At 36.4% G+C, this 21,099-nt stretch overlaps 1 protein-coding gene across 9 annotated transcripts in view; it reads right to left on the reverse strand.

Moving 5' to 3' along the window:
- The window catches only part of Gulp1 (GULP PTB domain containing engulfment adaptor 1), a 253,795-nt gene that overhangs the window by 196,038 nt on the left and 36,658 nt on the right, over positions 1 to 21,099 (reverse strand). For 6 of the 9 annotated variants that reach the window (XM_045147979.1, XM_045147982.1, XM_045147974.1 and 3 more), the window contains exon 2: positions 13,734 to 13,868. The exons of 1 other annotated variant lie outside the window; for it this stretch is intronic. The gene's annotated coding sequence lies outside the window, so the exon portion shown is untranslated. Of the gene's footprint in view, positions 1 to 13,726; positions 13,869 to 17,291; positions 17,365 to 21,099 lie in introns of those variants that run through there. 2 more of the 9 variants (XM_045147976.1, XM_045147975.1) reach the window with 2 other exon arrangements.

A 21,099-nucleotide genomic window follows, 5' to 3' on the forward strand; every position in this document is an offset into this window, starting at 1 on the left:
TTAACTTCATGAGCATGATAATCTACTTTATTTGGCCCATCTATCCAAACATCCACACCACCCAGAATATTGCTTGACAAAGTGTCTGGATGTTGAGTGACCTGTCAGGTTGACATATAAAATTAATGATGGTCATGTATTAATAAACTCATCATAATTTGGAAGAAAGAGCTAAATGGTGGTAGGGCAGTTGGTAAAACTCAGATTATCACTGGCAAGCATGGTCACGATAGTTATGATAAATTTAGCTAGTACAAGAAACAACATGCCACCAAAATTGCTCCTATGGGACTTGAAATATAATAGACATATGGCAAATATTTATCTAGTTAATGTATAAGTTAACACAAGAACTGTACAGAGAGACTATTGCATTAAACGAGTGAAGAGAACAGAGTGATAAGACTACAAAGTAGCACCTTGCTCTTGGGAAGCACATTGGCAAAACAGGATCTGGGATGCTAATGAAAATGCCAATTTCCTCATGCAGACTAAAACACATGCTAATAAAATTTTAACAAATGTTCGATGTTCCTTGTTTCTTACATATCATGGGTCTCTTTGACTATAACATATGGCTATGAGTGTGTGGTGTAAGAACTTACTGTAAGGTGCACTTCAACAGGAGATTCAAACCATTCTACCTATAGTCATGGTTTGGGCAAACCACATGCTTTTGAAGGCTTGGAGTATATATTACAGCCCACCACCCTGCACAGTTACCGCTGAAACACAGCTTGATATAATGAACACAGGATTTGGAGTCAAGGGGTGTGTTTTAAGTCTTAGCTTTCCCATTGGTGGCTTTGGTACTGAGCAAACCAGAGGACATATTCAGATATATTAGCTAGCAACGTTTGTTATTTTACTCTTCCTTTCTTTAATTTTGCTACAATAAATCTTTCTCCATGTCTTATATTTCTTTCCCACCAAAGTCCCCCCCCCCACCCTGCCATTCTGTTCTAATTAACTTTAACCTTTCTGCTTTGTATCTGTTTTACCAGGAAACAATTCTAATTATTTCTTGGTTTTTGGTTTTTGCTTGTTTTTTTTGGGGGGGGGGGCTCTATTTTTCTAAAAACTGATTGGCAAATCCAACTACTACTTAAGAGAATGGTGTACTGTCATGTCTGTTTCATAAAATTCTCAATTACTCAGTCTGCAATTATCTGTTCAGTTTTCCACTGAATCTGTATGCAGAACTACATTTTCCTTGGAGTTGTTTCCAGCATGTTGAAACTTGGATGGAACTCTCATTTTGACAGCCTCCTCTACAATACTTAGTATATTCATGGAAATGATGCTGCCTTCAATAAATATTTGCTGACCACATTATTACAAAATGAGGACGATTTGTTTTTCAGGTTTATAAACAGGTGTGCTGAAAATGTAGATTGAAATAATCATGATTTTTTTTCTTTCTTAATATTTTATTTATTTATTTTGAGAGAGAGAAGAAGAAGCAGGGAGAGAGAGAGAGAGAGAGAGAGAGAGAGAGAGAGAAGGAGAAGGGGGGCATGCTAGGGCCTCTAATCACTGTAAATGAAGAACTGAAAATACATGCACAACTTTTGTATCTGGCTTACATGGATACTGGGGGAATCAAACTTGGGTCCTTCAGCTTGGCAGCACGTGCCATAACTGCTAACCCATCTCTACAGCCCGCATGGTGTTTTAAAAACCAGATATTGTTAAATATTATTAAACTTGCACTATACAATTTTCTCTACAAAGGTATACTAGCTAAGAAACTGTGGTACTCTCACAAAGCAGGACACATACGTCAATGGAGCAGGAGTGAGAGTCTAGAAAATATTCTTATAAAGGGTAACAATCAGTGGGGAAAAACCTGTCTCTTCTCTTCAATAAATGGTGCATAAAACTTAGTACTGACATGAAAAAGTGTGAAATTGGATTCCTAGATCATAATATATAAAAAATTTTCATTTTCAGTGCCTTATATAAAGATGGTCAGTAATTTTCATGTTTTAGACAATGGTTTAGACAGTATGACATGAAAAGAAAAAGCAATAAAATATAAAAATTATATAACTTAGTATTTATATCAAAAATAAAACTTTTTAAATTTTCAGAGAAACATAATGCCTTTTAATTTAATGTTTATTATTTTATTTAAGAGAGAGAGTGAAAGAGGAAGATAGAGAGAGAGAAATGGGCATCTCAGGGCCTCTAGACACTGCAAATAACTCCAGACACATGTACCACCTTGTGTATCTGGCTTTATGTGGGTCCTGGGGAATAGAACCTGGGTCCTTTGCCTTTGCATATAAACTCCTTAATGGCTAAGCCATCTCCCCAGATCATGTTGCCTTTTTATAATTTCATGAAAATGGCAACACTCAACATAAGGTCAGAAAATTTAGGTTCATCATACATTTGGTAAGAGAAGTCAATAAGAAAAAGAGATCTCAAGTAAAATCTCAAAAAAACACAATCTGAATATATACTTTTTCAAATATGTGCAAATGGCCAATAATCAACTGGAATAACAGTATTATTAGCTGTCAATGGAGTGCAAGTAAAGAAAGATATTAACAGGTGTTGGCAAGCATGAAAAGAAAAAAGAACCATTATACATTACAGACAGGATTGTAAAACAGAGCAACTACTTTGTCAAAGTTTGCCAGCCCCTCTAAATATTACAGAGTTACCATGTGACCCAGCAATCCGTCTCCAATGTGTAATCCCAAGAGGAATCTTGGCCAAAATAATGCTGTGCTAAAACATATAGAAAAAATATTCCAAAGTATATTTAAAAATAACCTAAGTTTGTCATTTGATGATTAAATAAGTAGAATGTACTACCCTAACATGATGTATCTGTTGCATTGTTTGGAATGTGTTGATTTCAGGAAAAAAAAAAAATTTTAAAGAAATGTGGATGAGGTTTCGTTTTGATTTTTGACGTGAATGTGTGTGCATGTGTACATGTATGAGTGTTCGGTGTCTATACAGCATGTGTGTGTGTGCGTGTGTCTACGTGGACAGATGTTCATATACAAGTGTGTATGAAGGCCACAGGTTGATGTGGGGCATTCTTTCCAGTTGTTCTGATCCTTATTTTTTCAGACAGGTTTTGTCACCAAACCTAAAGCTCATAGATTCAGATTGACCTGGGATTCCCTAGGGGGATCCACTAGGTCTCCTCCCTAGAGCTGAAAAAAGGGAAGCAACATTGCATTTGGCACTGTACATGAGTACTAGCCATCTGAATTCATGTCCTGCAGCTTATGTGATAAGCACTTTAGCCAGTAATCCATCACCTAAGCCTTGGGATTCTTTCTTACATAGATTTTAATATTCATTCATTGGATTGACCAGAATATTTCAATAAAATCCGCTTATAAATTTAAAAAAATCAATTTTTTAAATATTTTATTTATTAGTTTGAGAAAAAGAGGCAGATAGAGAGAATTGGGTGTGCCAGGGCCAGTGCAAATGAACTCCAGGTACATGTGCCACTTTGTGCATCTGGCTTACATGGGTACTGGAGAACCAAATCTGGGTCCTTTGGCTGCACATGCAAACACCTCAAGTACTAAGCCATCTCTCCAGCTACAAAATATCCATTTTAATATTTTCCAAATCTGTTTATATTTAATGAACTGAGATTTTGGGTTATTTACTAATAAAAAATAAATTACTATGGTATGTAAGATGTTACCACTTGATAAGCTGGCCAATGAGTAAATAGGACTTCTAAGCTTTATTTTTGTACCTGTTGTTTTTGTTTACATTTGCTTATTTTATTTGCATATATTTATTATTAAAACAGGGGGCTTCATTCTGAAATTTTCATATATTTATATTGTAATTTGGAAGCATTTACCACACTATAATGGTTTCAGCATAAAATGTTATTATTCCTCATTTTCAGCCTTCAGTATTCTGATGTTCTGCTTGTCATTTATTGTTGCTCAGCTCTAATTCCATTATCTGTGAGAAAATGGTAATAACACCCCATCAGCATATGGCTACAAGGTGCTGGGCAATAATGCCCAGAACAGCATTTTATATTTACTATGGATTGTTGAGGCTATTGTTATAAAAAATTCTAACAACTTGTTCTTTTTGCTTTATAATGACTCCATTATTAGCCCTCATTAGATGTAACTACACAGACATTAAATGACCACACTGAGAAGCATTTGGAGCATTAAGTGACTCACCGGGAGGTTCCTATACCCTGGAGATTATGTAGCCATCCCATGATAACATGTGCGTTTAAAGTACTCTGGAAGAAGCATAACTCCTTCATCAATAAAAGTTTGATTAAATAGTACTAGAACAAGGACCTAAGAGACAGGCATTGCTTCTGTTTTCAGTGCCAAGGTTAAAAGGAAGTTCTAGTCCCTGTGATTCATTCAGACAGGTATATTAAATCATGACTCTCCATAAAAATCAGACCACATTAAATTCTGCTAAAGAATATGTTCTAGGAAGGGATGACCCCATTCACATTCTCTGTGATGACAGTGGACTATAAATTCTAAAAAGGAGGAATAAGACCTTATTGTTCACTTCATATAATCAGGCAAAGTGAAACATTCAATATATTCAAGTAATATTAGGAGTTGTTGCTATTAATAAGAAAGGACTTGAGTAACAACACTGTTTGGAGATGAAGGAAAAAGATCAGCATACATCAGTGTTCTCTCTTCTTTAATTCTAGACCTCATGATGGAGTTGTTTACAAACACTTTGCACCTTTATCTCTACCCTGATTCTTTCCACTCACCACACAATATGGAAACAAAAGCTATTCACATCTATTAACCAACCATGTCCAAATCTAAAAATTCTAATGACCACCTTTAATCATTACTCTAGCCACTTTCACCACTCGGCCATAGTCACAATTTTCATTTTTTTAAAGAATTTTTCCTTGACTTCCTACATACCATTCTATTTAGTTTCACTTCCTCGGAGAAAGCTCCCTCTCACAAGTCTCTTGTGAGCTCTAACAAGTTAGTTGACGTGTAGTGAAGTTCCCCGGAGTGGTTTGAGAAAATCAATAAAGTAAAAAGGATCTTGAAAGCCATTTTCAAGTGTTCTGTGGAGACAGCAGGAGCATCTGACACAGAGCAAAATGCCTCAAAGACCACTGTGATGCTAATGATGTAGGAAAATGGTCTTGCATAACTGTGGGAGGGGCTATCTTCTTCACAGGCAGCTCTGCAAACTGACCATGGAAGCAATAAAGAAGACAGCTTTTGCAAACAGTATTTAGTAAGCAAAAAGTGCATTTTAGGCAGAAGTAGCACCTACTCTGGGTTTAAAGAAAAAACAAAGACATATCTCTAGGAGTTGCTCAGAGATTGAGCATATAATTAATTACTCAGAAGAATATGAATTTCATTGTTCCCATAATCAAAAGGGCTACACATGTTGGGAGGAAAAGTATATTGCAAGAACATATCTATATCTACTTTGCACATAATACTGTTTGAAGGATATGATTCTTAAATTTGTGAACAAGAACACATGCATATACATAGACATATATATGTAGGTATGTGGCACATGTTTATGTTCATATGTACATATCTACCTATGAAAACAGCCTAATGGTGATATATCTACACTTACTCCCTGACTATGGAGGATAGCCACCCAGGAAAGGACCACCCAAGAAAAGCTACACAGTTGGATGACCAATGATCATACAAAAGCACAGAAAGGTCCTCTCATTTTTTTTGTAAAATTTATTTATTTATTTGAGAGGGAGAGAATGGAGAATGGGCACAACAGGGCATCTAGCCATTGCAAACAAACTCCAGACACATGCACCACCTTGTGCATCTGGTTTACGTCGGTACTAGGGAATTGAACCTGGGTCTTTTGGCTTTGCAGACAAGCATTTTAACTGCTAAGACATCTCTCCAGCCCATTTCTTAACCAGTGATATTGATGTCAGGAATTAATATTTCCCTGGGAACTCATCTATTGATGTCAGGAATTATTAGGTCCCTGGGAACTCATCTTCTTATGAATTCCTCTCTTATCTAGTCCTTCAATGGTAGTATGAGCCTAATTTATTCTTACATATCCTTTGCCCTTTAAAAATATGTAATCAAGTCTGGTGTTGTGGTGCACGCCTTTAATCCCAGCACTCAGGAGGCAGGGGTAGGAGGATTGCCATGAGTTCAAGGCCACCCTGAGACTACAGAGTTAATTACAGGTCAGCCTGGACCAGAGTGAAACCCTATCTCAAAAAAACCAAAAAAAAAAAAAAAAAAAGTAATCATTCTGTTGCACTTCTAAAATGCAATTAGAAGACTAGCTGTTCTTGACAAAAAGTTCCACTTAACCAGCTGTTGGCTTCCTCTGATCATTCCTTTTTATTTTTATTTATTTATTTATTTTGGTTTTTCGAGATAGTGTCTTGAGATAGCCCAAGATGACCTGGAACTCACGCGGTAGTCTCAGGATGGCCTTGAACTCAAGATGATCCTCCGATTTCTGCCTCCCCAAGTGTTGGGATTAAAGGCATGTGCCACCAGGCCTGGCTCTGGTGATCATTTCTTATTTCATATTCCAACCAAATCACAAGTTACTCAGGTATTCACTCCACTTGCCACTTTAACTAGGAGGAAAATGGCTATAAAAAGTTGGAGGGGGGGCAGAAGAGATGGCTTAGCGGTTAAGACTCTTGCCTGCAAAGCCAAAGGACCTCGATTCGATTTCCCACGATCCACGTAAGCCATATGCACAAGGTGACACATGTATCTGGAGTTTGTTTGCAGTGGCTGGAAGTCCTGGAGTGCCCATTCTCTCTCTCTCTTTCTCTCTCTCTCTGCCTCTTTCCCTCTCTCAAATAAATAAAATACTTTTAAGTTGGAAGGAAATCATTAAAATTAGAAATTTACACTTAAATTACAGAACAGATGTCCCTAAATTCTCTCCCATTTGAAATCAACAATTACATGCCTTGATTTCCAGGAAAAATTGTCATTATACAAATCTGTCAGTGATAATAATATATTACAAGTGGATATGCACCCTTTCTGTGCTTTACACTTTATTTACTATCACCTTCTAAACAATGTTCCCATTATGTTCAAGTAAATGGACATCTACACAATTTTATAGGTTAGTTAGCACCTCTTATCTAATAAGCCACTAATATTTTAAAAATATTTTATTTAGTTACTTATTTGAGACAGACAGAGAGAGAAACAGATAGACATATAAATAGGTCCATTGGTGCCTCTAGCCACTGCAATTAAACTCCAGATGCATGTGCCTCCTTGTGCATCTTACATACAATATACATGGGTACTGAAGAACTGAACACGGGTCCTTAGCCTTCACAGGGAAGTGCCTTAACCACTGTCATCTCTCCATCACTAAGCCACTAAATTTTAAATATAAATTTTCAACCCCATATCTGAAACAATATTTATTGCTTTAAGCAGAATTTATATATATATATATATATACACATACATACATATAATCACCTTTGATTCATTGTAATGACATGGTTTCTTCCTGAATCGCCCTATCCAGGTTTCTCAGTGATCTACATGCTGTACTTAACCTCCATACAGTTTATTTCACAGAATTTGTTTTCCTGTTACACTCTCAAGAGGAACAGAAGTCATCAAACATCGATGATAACAACCGGATACTTAAGGCTCAATGGAGTTTAGTCCCTCAGGTATACCTAATACTGGCTCATCATCAAATATTATTTTATCTACGTACCAAGTCAGTCTTCTGAATCCATTATCTCTTCCCTAAACCTAGTACACACTTCATATGTCACGATATTAAGAGCTTTGAGATGGGGCACAAGAGACTTCATTGAAAAAGACATCATTTTGTTATTACCTATAGTCTCTTAAACATTATTTCAAATACCATAGCTTACTGGTAATGAAGAAGTAATGGGTATATGCAGTAGTAAACTTTGAGAATAGCAAAGATAATGATTATTGCATATTTTGCTAGAGAAGTAGCAAAATCAAATTAAATTTAACACTAATATTTGGGGTATATCATTGGCATTATGCTATTGCACATTATATTTAAATATTTCCTAAACAACACTTAAAACTAAGCAAAAATTAAACATGCTGAATCATGGTATATCATCTATTTAGTTAATGTTCATGGGCTGAAGAGATGACTCAGCAGTTAAGGCAGTTGCCTAAAGACCCTGGTTAGATTCCCCAATACTCATGTAAAAACAGATGTACAAGGTGGTACATGCATCTGGAGTTCCTTTGCAGTGGTTAGAGGCCCTCATGTGTCCATTCTCTTTATCTAATCTGCCTCTTTCTTTCTCAAACAAATAAATAAGTACTTAAAGTTCACAATGGTCCAAACACTGGTCCTTGAACTACATGTTCAAGTACCCAACTTCAGTACCTATGAATGTGACATTATCTGGAAACATGGTCTTTTCAATAATGTAATTAATTAAGCTGAAACCTTTGCATGAGATCGCTCTGGACTTTGAGTGAGCCCTACATAAAATGACTTGTATTCTTACAAAAAGAAATAGGAAGATTTAGGACTCAATGAGACACAGGGGAAACAGGAAAAAGGAACAAATATTGGACCACTACAACTGTTAGGAAAGGAATATCAAAAAAAAAAAAAAAAACACTTAAGCATCAGGAAAAGCAGGGCAGAATCATGGAACAGAATTCACACATGCAGAAGAAACCAATGCTGCCAAATATTGGTGTTGCACTTTTGACCTCAAGGACTGTGAAGAGAATAAATGTCAACTACTTTAAACCACCCAATTTGTGGTATCTGCTGTGGCAGACCTAGGACCCCAGCATAATGTGGGATTGTGAATATGTAATCAACTGTTTCCTTGTGTATTATCTACCACCTAAAAATAAATGTTTGGGTCATGCAAGGAAAGGCTCATTTATTCCACTTCCACAATAGAGTAAAGAATAATTCAGAAAAGGAAACACAAAAGGATTGGTATGGTGTAGCAAAGTCCATAAGTTCTACAGTTACATGGGTAATTCCTAGTCTTAGTTTTATCATGTTTTAGTTACATGAACTTGGAAAAACATCTTTCTTTAGACCAAAATTTCATACTTGCTCCACCTACCAAATGAAAATAGTACTCCATAGGGTGCTAGAGAGATTGCTCAGTGGTTAAGGCATTCGCCTGTAAAGCCTAATGATCCGAATTCAATTCTCTAGTACCCACATGAATTTGTTTGCAATGGCTAGAAGTCCTGGTGTGCCCATATTCATTCATTCATTCATATTCTCTCCCTCTCTCTCTCTCTCTCCCTCCCTCCCTCCCTCTCTCTCTCTCTCTCTCTCTCTCTCTCTCTCCTTGTAAATAAAGAAAGAAAACAGTACTCCACTATGAGTTGTGAGAAGGTGATTATAAATGTTCAAAACTTAGTACTTTTCCTGTCATATGGGAAATATATACTCAAAGTGTAAACATTTGTTAATTATATAATCATAGTAGATTACATGACACTTGATACTTTAAGGTAGATATAAATTCTCAGAGACTCCCTGAGAAATTATCTTAGTCTCTTCTTAATGGCAAATATGAACTCCCAAGTACCACTGGAGAAAGTACCTTGGTCTCCTTTTCATGGACAGTTGCTCTAAACTTAATGCACCTCCCTGAAAAATTGACAACACAGAGATAATAGTGAGAATGTTCCCTGGTTAGCAAGCACTTATCCTTTACATGTAACCAAGGTCATTGTTCATTTAAGGGAATTCTTGCACAAGTTACTGTTAATTTTGTTTCACTAATTCTCAAGTAACAACCCCCACAAGCATTCTACTGTTATCAGTTGGTCTCCTTGACAGATCATGACTTGGTATTATGTTGATGCCAAACAAATATATAAATAAAAAGGTACAAGTCTCCATCCAGTTTTTTTTGTTGTTGTTGTTTTTTTAGCCTAATCTATACTGAATGACTCTTTGACAAAATCCTTTGTAATTAATGTTCAACACATGAACAGTATTTTGGGGACCATGCTGGAACACTAGGGCATTCAGTTCATGATAAAATCCTAATCCTATTAACAAGGAATTCATTCCTCTTTTACTAATAAGGGCCCTGAAGCTCATAGAAGCCTAAATAATTGCCTAACTCACAAGGTTATATGAGCCTTAATATCTAGTAGCATTTTAATTTTTTTATTATATAAAATATTTAACATAACAAACATTTTGCCTTTGTCACCTAGTTACAACAGCCTTCTTGATGATCAGCTTCTAAAATTGCCCCTAATGAATCAACATATGTACAATTTTGTCCTTAGTTTTTATGTGATACATCATTAAAAATGTATACCATATCTAGTGACAAGGCAGGAGGGGCAGCATACCAGAAAAGCAATTCTAGAATGCTAATTTTCCATTCAGGGCATTTGGTCTCTTTTCGTGTAAAGACAAAGAGAACATTCCTAAGTGACAAAACTCGAATATGAATCACCAAAAACTTACTTCAACATCATCTCAACAGCAAATCTCTAGCAATTTCATTGGCAAAGGTAAAGCCTAAATAAACATGCACAGCCTCGTGTTAACACCTAATTTCAATTCTCTGCCTTCAAATTGACATTTCAGAGAAGCTGCATCTCATAGGAGATAAGGCCTTTATATAGAAAAGTGGGGAGCCTCTCTGCTCTCCTATTTGTTACAATGAGTACTCTATAAAGTTGAGCAAGCATAGCCATTGCAGGAGTCAATCTTCACTTTTATATGCAGTAAGTACTGGAAGAGGGATTTTCTTTTCTGGAAGTCACCATGAAGAGTCTACACCCAACTACTGTGGCAATGAAGAAAGAAAATATATTCAGCCCTCTATGTAAGAATAGCTTTCAAGAAAAAAAAAAAAAAACTGTCAGGACTTAATGAAGATTCAGGACTTCTACACAGTGGAGAGCCAGTCAGACAGGCAGAAAATAGAAAGCCCATCCCAGAGAAGCAGCTACATTTTTAACGGCTCTTCTGAGACCAGCCTGCCAAAAGCACTGGACAGATTGCAGCAGTGATAATTGCAAGCATATTTTCACCTGATTTTTGTGCAGCTATTAAAAACCACTTAAATTTCAGAAGTCTTTTCTCATATGCAGAATAGTAGTTCTCATACAAGTCTGGTTAAATATACAACTGAGAGAATGAAAGGGACATTAAGATTTTCTCTGGAAATGAATTGCATTTGGGGTTGTGGTTAATAATGAAATGTGTCAGCCTTACCAGTAAGGGGTACCATAGAAAGAGAGGACTATCAAGGAGAGTGTACACTTCAGTGATGCAGGTGGGAGGCAGGGGCAATTGAAACTCTAGGGTAAAGTAGCTTTTGTGTACAAGATAATGTTCTCTAATTTAAATAAGGCAGAAAGAAACTTCATAAAGAATATACTGGAATAATTAGTGTACTCTCCCATGGAGACAGAGTACAAAATAGGAAGTATAAAATCTCATAGGAAGATGTTTACAAATGCTACTTTTGGAAATAGATATATGAACAACAGGGATTCTGAATTGTGCCATGTCTCTTTTGGGCCACTAATTATCCTGAGTGTGGAGATAGAATGGATCTCATAAATTTATCACATCTTAGTCACAGGTAGCAAATATACTCTCAAGTTCAGGCACTGACAGATCTTAATTGCAAAAATATGAAGGCATTTTAGGCAATATGTAAAAACAAAGGTTTGAAAGGGTATTAAAGAGTCTTCAAAAATTCCAAGATGACTGGACAACCAGACCATGCAAGCAAAGCAGTGGGCTCCTGGGTTCCAACTGCTGCCTTCAGCAGGGACAAGCACCAGAGACCACTTTGCTAAGTAGTATGTGGGCATCAGACACTAGATTAGGAATACTGCTACCATTTCCCCTACTAAACAGAATGCATCTGCCACCAACACAGCCCAAATGGATCCATGGTTTCTTGTCACTGATTTCTAAATTAAAGTCCTACCAGAGGACATCTGGTCAAGGAGAATTGGACTTTCTACTTGTCTCCTCCATGAAAAAGATGCCAGAGAAACAAATTATTCCTCTGGAAAATTACTAACAAGGAAGGGTTTCCACAAAACAGAAGACATTCAGCAAAAGTGTTCGAAGAAAACCACAAAAGTATCCAGTCTTTCAAAGGAATCAAAAGGTGAAAACATTTTCCCAGGCTCCACTGAAGGAAGTGGACAGTGGAGATGGTGGTGTCTATGATTTAATCATGCCAACAAACATCTTACCTTTAACTACACTCATCCTCCCAGCCATACTGTTTGAGAGTGTTCTTCTAATATGCAAAACTACTAGGACTGATATCTTTGGACCCCACTTTATGCTCTGAATTTATTCACAGTTGGCTCCAGCTTTGCTCTGAGGCCACAGATGTTACATTCTAAGAGTACTTCATCCCTAGCTGCCCTCCACAGTACACCAGCCACATTTTTATTCAACACACCATTTTATTTGTGAACATGTTACTGGTGACTTGTCTTATTTGTTTATGTTGAGCCTAACTTGTCATAACTGCAAGCTCTGTGGAATATGTAGCTCTTTTCTGTCCTTCAGGCTGGTCTATCTTTGGAACAGTATCTAACACATAACCACTTTTCAAATAATGAAGAAGAGTCCTTCATTCAGGTTCATATGCCATTTCACAAATGGAGATACTGACAAGAGTACTTCAGTGGTTTGCGTGTGATCACACAGTAAAGCAGTGACGACATGGAGGGCCTTTGTTTCCCCACATGCAATTACCAGAAAGAGAAACAGACAAAATATTTCAGCAGTTTCTTTAATTAAAATAAAAAATAATAAATAAAAATAAATAAATAATAAAATAAATAATTTAAAAAATCTAAAAACTATACATATTAATGGGTACCCACATATGCCATGTTTGTTGAAATTAGGTTAAGCTTTCTATTTCTTTAATCATGTATTATTTCTACAGTGAAAATTTTCAAAATTATTTTCTTCTAGTTTATTAGATTATACAGAATGTTATCTACAGTCAATATAGTGATTAGTAGTCCACCAGAGCTGCTGCTTCCTTCTATCGATCTCTGTTAGTACCCACTGACCAAACTTTCCCTATCATTCCCTTCCCAGTTCCTGTCCCCAGTCTCTGGTAGTCACTACTGTCTCCTCAGCTTTGATAAGATCAACTACTTGGATTCCATGTATACATTACTGAAAGTGATACTTATCTACCTGGCCTATTGCTTTTACAATTATGAACTCTAGTACCATACATGTTCCCACAAATGACAAGGTTTCACATTTTTTCTTTTATTTATAGCTGGAGAGGTTTCTTTGGTGCAAAAATGCCACATTTTCTTCATCCATCCACCGGCTGATGTTCACTTGGATTGTTTTCACTTGTTGGCTACTGTGAGTAGTGCTGCAATAAACATTACAGTACAGATATTTCTTCAACAAATTAATTTCATTTCCTCTGGAGAGATACCCAGTAATATGACTGCCAAATAATGTGGATGCTGTAGTATTAAATTTGAGGATCTTCCATACTGGTTTCCACAGTGGCTGCATTAATGTACATTCCCAACAACAGTGTGTTTTATAAGGCCTCCCTTTTGTGTGCATCCTAACCACCACTTATTTTCTTTTCCTTTTTGCAATATTCATTTACACTGAAGTGAAACAATATCTCATTAAGGTTTTGATTTGCATTTCTGTGATGATTAGTGATACTGACATTTTTTTCACATACCATTTACCTGTATATCATCTTCTGAAAAATATACTTCTAATGAAGCAGCTTCTTACTTAGATGCAATCCAATTTGTTTTTGTGCCTTGTACTTTTCCTCTTAAAGATAAGGATGATGCAGGATAGAACAAAAATGACACCAGCTAGGAAGAAAAAAAAAATGAGCTCTATAATCATACCATTTCTGAATCCAAATCTATGTCCCTAAATCTCACTTAATCTCAGAAGATATTTTAGGGAACTAAATAAGACCCACATGTGTAGATAATTTTTGTAACTTTACATGTATAGGTGCTTCTAGCTAGACTCATAATTTGCCAAAAGAGACATATTGTTCATATATTCAGAGAGTTCTCCTGTATGAAAGAGAGTGTCTCTAATGCAACACAATTAAAACTTATAGGGACTCTGTTCTGTGACAGGCATGTGTCATAGAGGTGGAAGCCTCTAAACTTCTTCTAGCTATTAGTGTCAGCACATTTCCATCTCCAAAGATTATCTTGTCACTGTATGTAAAGTCCAAAATAGGCTGTGATTTTCACTTCTTTTATTCCAAAGCATTTACTGAGTCAAAGATCATGCAAAGTACTCAAGAAATGGAAGCCACTTAAAATACCTTAGTTACTGCTCCAGGAATGAAGCACACAAAAGGAAAAATTAGCAAAATATGGCGTAGACAAGATGTACCAAGAGCTCAGATGCATGGTACCCAATCCAATACTGCAAATAATTTTAGAAGATCTCTTAAAGTAGTAATTCTGAGCAGAATCTTAGTCTAAGGATGAACAGCTAACCAGCAGAAGAACTGATTACACATGTCTCAAAGAGGTTTTTACAGACTCAGACAAAAGAATATTTGCAAAGACTCCATGGAAATTTAAGCCCAGCCTGACTAAGCAACTGAAAGGTTAAGAAACAGTGTCACAATACCTCCAAGAAGAGAGAATGTCAAAAAGGGGCAGCTGTCACCAAACCCCTCCAAGAAGGCTAATACTGCACATAACTAATTCAATTTGGCTCTGTAACTTTGCTTTCATCCCAAAGAGAAACTCTTTTATTAGTTGCTATAATACCTAAAGCTAGGCACAAATCCTCAGTTTTGAATCAGAAATTCTCATACTTTAACTGTATATGTGAATGTATTAAACATTTTTCATTAAAGCTGAGTCTGCTTTTCCCTTTTTAATTCCTTAATATTAGCAAATATTCTTGGAGGAATTGTCCCCATATGTTTTTTTGGGTGCCTGAATGCCTTAAAGTCACCTTCCTTTGGCAATTTTCTCTAATTCCTCCAAATAATATTTTTCACTTTCTCCTATACAGTGACAGCACTTTCTATACCACCTCTACTACTGCTCTTAGCAAATTGCCTTTTAATAAGTTTCTTTCTTCCTAGACTAAGGTTCTAGAGGAAGGTTTAATAGTCTTTTCCATAGTCTTCCCTCCCGCAGTGATCTTTTTTTAAAACTTATAATTGCTATAGAATGACAGAAATGTTACAAAGGCAGTATGCATAGTACCTTGTGGAATCATTTTTAAATTGCAGATTCAAAGGCAGGTCAGGGAATGCCCCAATATTCTCAATTCTTAAGCTTCTATCTGGTGCAAAATGCTGCTGTCCAGCGACCCTGGCTTTGATAAGGAACTCAAGTCAGATACATGAGGAAAAATGTTGTCTGTCCTGGATAAAAGATGCCTTTGCCTGGGAAGGTTTTCTGTTGTTTTTACATTCCAACTTTTGGGCCCCATCCCCAGGGATTCCAGTCTAAGTCATTTGTCCAAAAACCCAGGTATCTGTATTTCAGATACATTGTCAGGTAATTCCAGTGTGCAGCCAGACTTGAAACCACTTCTAAGTCACTGGTCACCGATAGCCTAGCAGGCTCTTTCTTCCCTCCTCCATTCAAAACAAATAACAAGTATCTGATAAGTGTTATTGGGCCTAAATGGAACAGTGAGTGTGAAGCACTAACCACAGAGCCCACAGAGTTCTAGGGCACTTAAGTTGTTAATAGCAAATTAATTTCTAAATCAGTTTTGACAGGCAAGAAAAGACAAGTGAATTTCCATTTCACTTCAAACCTCTTTTGAGAGATTTCTATCTAAGCTCCCCTCCCAGGGTTAGACTGCTCGGGGTCCCCAGATGTCAAAAGAGTATTTTAAAAGGGTAGAGAGTTCACTGTTAGGGTGGAGAAACTATAGAAATATCCAAGTCTTTAGGGAATGTGGTCTAAGCATGCTTTGATGAATTCAGCATACCCTGCTGCTCAGCCTGGAGCACAGGGAGTCACTGCCTATCTGGGACAGAAACAGCTTTGTATGGGGACAGTCCAAAGTGTGGCTAGTTGGGTCTAAGCTGCTTATTATGGAATAATGAATGATCACATCTGAGCTGCAGCTGGCCTTAAAGAGAAATCTCTGAGAATCATCTGGTTTCAAATCGCTCCTCATAGGCTTAGGGGCAAAGTTCCTAACAAAATCCAGACAGTGGCTATATTGTCACTCAAATTCAAGTAATAAGACACTAGAAATTATAAAACTGCCTTAGATAAATAGGCTTCTTCTAACATATGACCCTTTTCCCAAACTAAGAAGGATAAAAGTTTGTTTTTAACAAATATTGAATGCTTAGAGTCATTCTCTAGTTCCCTCTAACTAAAGGTAGTAAGTTCTAACAAAGATTAGGAAAGATAGGGCTAACATTTAAAGGGTTTCATACAGAATTACTGCCTTTTTTGAGATTAATAAGAAAGAATTCATCCTGTTTCTATATAAACACATTTACCCCTTGATATCTTGGTCCAAAACACTGCTTCCTGCCTGCACTGGTAAAAATACTACTATGTTAGACTTGTGTCTAACATTTCCAGTGTCAGAATGGTAATAACTGGTCTCACCATCTCCAACTGCTTCCTGCCATCCATCTCATACTGGTAGACTAAAAAGTTGACTGAATTGCTGACGGAAGCTTCAAAATTCTTCCAAATAGTATATAAAATGCTCTAAGATGTTATAACTGAACTTTTCATTCTACTTTACACCAGTGTGTGGTGAGTTACAGTAACAACCTGCAATTATGATGACATGAAATAACTGTTAAAAATGAGCATGGCTCAAACCCATTCCTGGTCTCTTAAAATCACTTCAACACAGAAGGCCTTAAATAGCCTCTTAACCCTCTAAGTGACTCTTATGTACAGTACACTTTCAGAGCCACTGACCACAGATGATGTTTGCCAATCATTCCAGAAGAATGGGCCAAAAACTAACGGTTTCAAATACATTTGCTTTGGCTGTACAAAAGAAGCACAGGTACCATTATGCAATACAAGGAGACATTGTCCCAACAGATGAGCACCAGTACTCCTGAAATAGATTCAGGATAACTACTTTCAGGGACATAGTAGGCATTCTGTGTCAGGGAAGTGGTTCAAAGAGATCATTTCTAACTATGACATCATTAACTATTTCAAACTATGACATCATTAAACCTTATAATTAAACAACCTGAAGGCTAAATTATGCTTTACAGAAGGCAGGTAAAAAAAAAATAAATAAAGAGTTACCTGGGAAGATAATTGTGAGGTTGTAACAGAAGTTAAGAGCCCAGGAAGCTCTTCCAGCTATCTCAGGCATTCCTGGTCCACTGTGACCAGTTTGGAGGATACAGAGAGGGTTTTTTAGAATCACATAAACACCAGAAATACATCTTAGGTTTCCATTGTCAAACCAAAAAGAAACAGCTCAGTGAAGTTGTCCTGCCAATTTCTGTGGCTAGTTAATGACAAAATAATTCTACTGAAAGCCACACTCTCACAACTAATCTATTGGCTATTGGTCTCCAATTAACTAACATTTTTAGTATTATTATAATTTGTACTTTAATCAATCCTAAACTACTAAAAGAATCCACAAAAAGGTCCAAGTGTTTGCAATAATGTGTGTATATATGTGAGATTTTATATATATATATATATATGTGTGTGTGTGTGTATATATATATATATATATATATATTCACATAATGACATAATGGCTTGGTGTTATATATATATATATATGTGTGTGTATATACATATGTGTATATATATACATATATATATATATAAAACACATAGTAAACAAATAACTTAAATGAATATTAAAAGTAGACTTTAATTTCAAATACTATACTAATGTTCCTCTTGTTCTGTCAGTCATAATGTAAATCACTGTTCGTCATGAAAATCAGTAAGCAGTCTCTCCTAATATTTAAATAAATATGCCTTCCAAAAACTCATAGTTCTTGTGATATGCACTTCTTCCTCTTACCTGTACCTGCAATGACATGCCAGTACTTTAATGGACAGACACAGTCTGTGTACAACACTTACTATGCTGCAAATATAAATATATTGATGAGGAAATAAACAAACCCTTTACTCTCAGTAAAATTTTACAACTACATTTACTAGTGTTGCTTTTGAAGACTGACTAAACTGACTCAAATATCACATATTTATAGGAAAAATGTATTAGACTAAAGAGTTTGAGAATCAATGCCCTAGGTGATTGCAGTATATTTAAACTTTGTATCTCATCTAGATATTGATGACTTCAAATTTTATGTCCCTGTCCTAGACATGTTTAATAACTCTCCACTCAATACATGTCATATGATGTTTCTTTGTTGAGACAGGGTCTCATCCAAGCTAGCCTTGCTATAGGCAGCTAAAGAGGACTTTACCTTTTGATTCTCTAACTTCCTCCTCTTCCTGAGTGCTGAGATTACAGACATAAGCCACCATACATATCCCACTGATAAGGAATAGGGATCAAACCGAGGTCTTCATGCATGTTAAGCAAACTGTCCAACAGATCTACACTCCTAACTCCTATGATACACCTTAACAGGACCAAAATCAATGACCTAACCTATCCTAAGCTCTTCCCGAAGGCAGGCTTTATATCAGAAAAGACAGGCCTATCCATCAGGTTGCTAAACTTGTCATGGTTCTAGAGTCCTCTCTTAGCATATTATAAGTACTGGTAATTCTTGTCCTCATATTGGCAAAAGGCAAGGTCTCACTCTGTTTCCCACTATCATCTTACTCAATAAGCCTTCTAACTGGACTTGTGTCCACCTCTGCTACCAAAAAGATAGTCAGAAGGACACATTATCAGCTTCTGATCTCAGAGGATAAATCCTAGAACATCTTCCCACATTATTCTTCTAGACCACCTTGATAATTTCTAAATTCTCTCTGATTTGCTTACTTCCACCCTCCCCACCCTGTTGTTCATCCAGCATTCTAAGATATAGGCTATACTGTTTTCCTATGCAAAAGGATCATCCATACACTGCTCCACTACTTTCTCCTTACCTGGTTAACACAGAACTGATAACACCAAGCCATTATGTGAGTATACAGAGATCAGTATCTATGGAAATCAAGGTCCTAGCAAATAGGGGTCACACTGAAAGCTGACATAAATGGTAGAGGGAAGTGAAAGACTACTACCAAGGGACTGGGAAGGTTCCAGTAAAACCAGAAGGAAAAATATAGAATCTAAGAATATAAAAGCAGCAGGACAAGTGACATTAGACCTAAAGAGGCATGAGAGAAGAAACTGGAACTAGAAGATTCTCTTGGAAAAGGCTTCCATGAGGAAAATGCTGATGATTAGCTGGAAGGAGGCAGTCATCACTTGAAGCACCTGCTAAAGAAAGGAGCTGAAATTCAATCCTGCCTCAGATTTCTTCCCAAGAGAATTATTAATACAACCCATATTGGCTTTTCTCCTTGGGCAGAGTGCAGGATTCAAAAAAGTAGAAGAGAGGATCAAGGATATTTGCTGGAATTCTCCTTGATCATCTTAGGCCATATGTTCCTTTTCCATGTCACATGTCATCAGACCTATTATAAATCTGACTTGTTTTATCATTAGAATGTTAGCACCCTGAAATGAAGGCAAGAATTTTTATCTGCTTCTGTTCTGCTGTCTCCCTCACATCTACTGCATACCAGGCATTCAAAAGGATATTTGTTGAATGAATAAATGCAATGTCAATTTTCCATTGAAAATATTTGATAGATATACTTTATATATTTCTTTAATAATAGTTGATCTGACTGGGTAAGCCAGCACGTAGACTGATATGTCAACTCGTGATCTTTAATGTATAGCAAAGATTTTTAAAATGGAAAAGAAAGTAATCTATATGATATATTCTAGAAGGCAAAAGGTATTGAATGTATAAATATTCATTCTATATACCTGCATTCACCATGAATAAATCAACCAAGGTCTATCATAGGAGAGTTCATGTACCTAGCAAAAGTTCATTAAAAGGAAACTCCTTCAGGAAGAGACATGTGTGGAACCTCAAATCTTTGGTTTTATAAATTGTGACTTTATTTATTTCTTATGTCCAGCAATTAGAAAAGTATTAGTTCTTTTGCTGCACTTTCCAATTTCCCTGAAGCTAGTATAATTAATAAAAAAAAGTTAAATGAATGGAGAAGGAGGACAAACTTGTGGATTATTTATGTAAACTGAGGAATTTGTATTGGTAGAAAGTGTGTCTATTAACAAGTAATAGATTCACTGATAATATCAACACCTCCCAGGCCATCCAGAAGAAAGGGCAAAGTAACATCAGGGTAATATGATTTGAAAAAAACAACAGAAGACCTCTAGAATTACCATTAAATAAGGTTTACCTATGCACTACTAGTTCCAAAATAGCTGAACCTCACTGACTCATGTCTTCACTATCTTGAAGGATAAGTGAGAGTAAAGGTTGGCAAGAGATTAAGAAAAGTGAAAATAGTTAAATTGAGTACTATGAGACTTCTGACACTAGTATTTACCCTAAGAACTTAACGCACTTCAATACCAGTCTTATATATTTTCATCTATATTCATGGCCTTTTCTGTGAAAGCAAACGAGATATGCTGCTAAGATTGCTCTCTATTTTAAATTTTTTAAAAAATATTCCTAGAGAGTGATGTTGTTCCCAGGGTAAACATGTTTACTATTGATACATCATTCAACAGACCTCCCATTTAAATGCACATCTGGAGATTGTGAACTTTGAAGTTTGTACAATGGCATAAAAGGCCATTCAATGGAACACTCAGGAGCCATAGATCGTTGTTAGAAAATTTTCAGTGCCAGGGATGTGATACCTCCATTGAGTTGTTGGCCAGGAAGGTCCCTGATGTCCCCAAAACATTATATGTCATTGTCGAGGCCTTTGGTTTCCCACCAGGAATAGATTGTAAGACCCTATTGCTGAAGACTTATGCTTATCAAACTGCCCAGTAAGCACTTCTCTTAATATTCATACCCTTATATTAACACTACTCTCACCTTGGGTAGAGAAGCTT

The sequence above is a fragment of the Jaculus jaculus genome, chromosome 4 (assembly GCF_020740685.1).
Source record: "Jaculus jaculus isolate mJacJac1 chromosome 4, mJacJac1.mat.Y.cur, whole genome shotgun sequence".
NCBI classification, from domain to species: Eukaryota; Metazoa; Chordata; class Mammalia; order Rodentia; family Dipodidae; genus Jaculus; species Jaculus jaculus.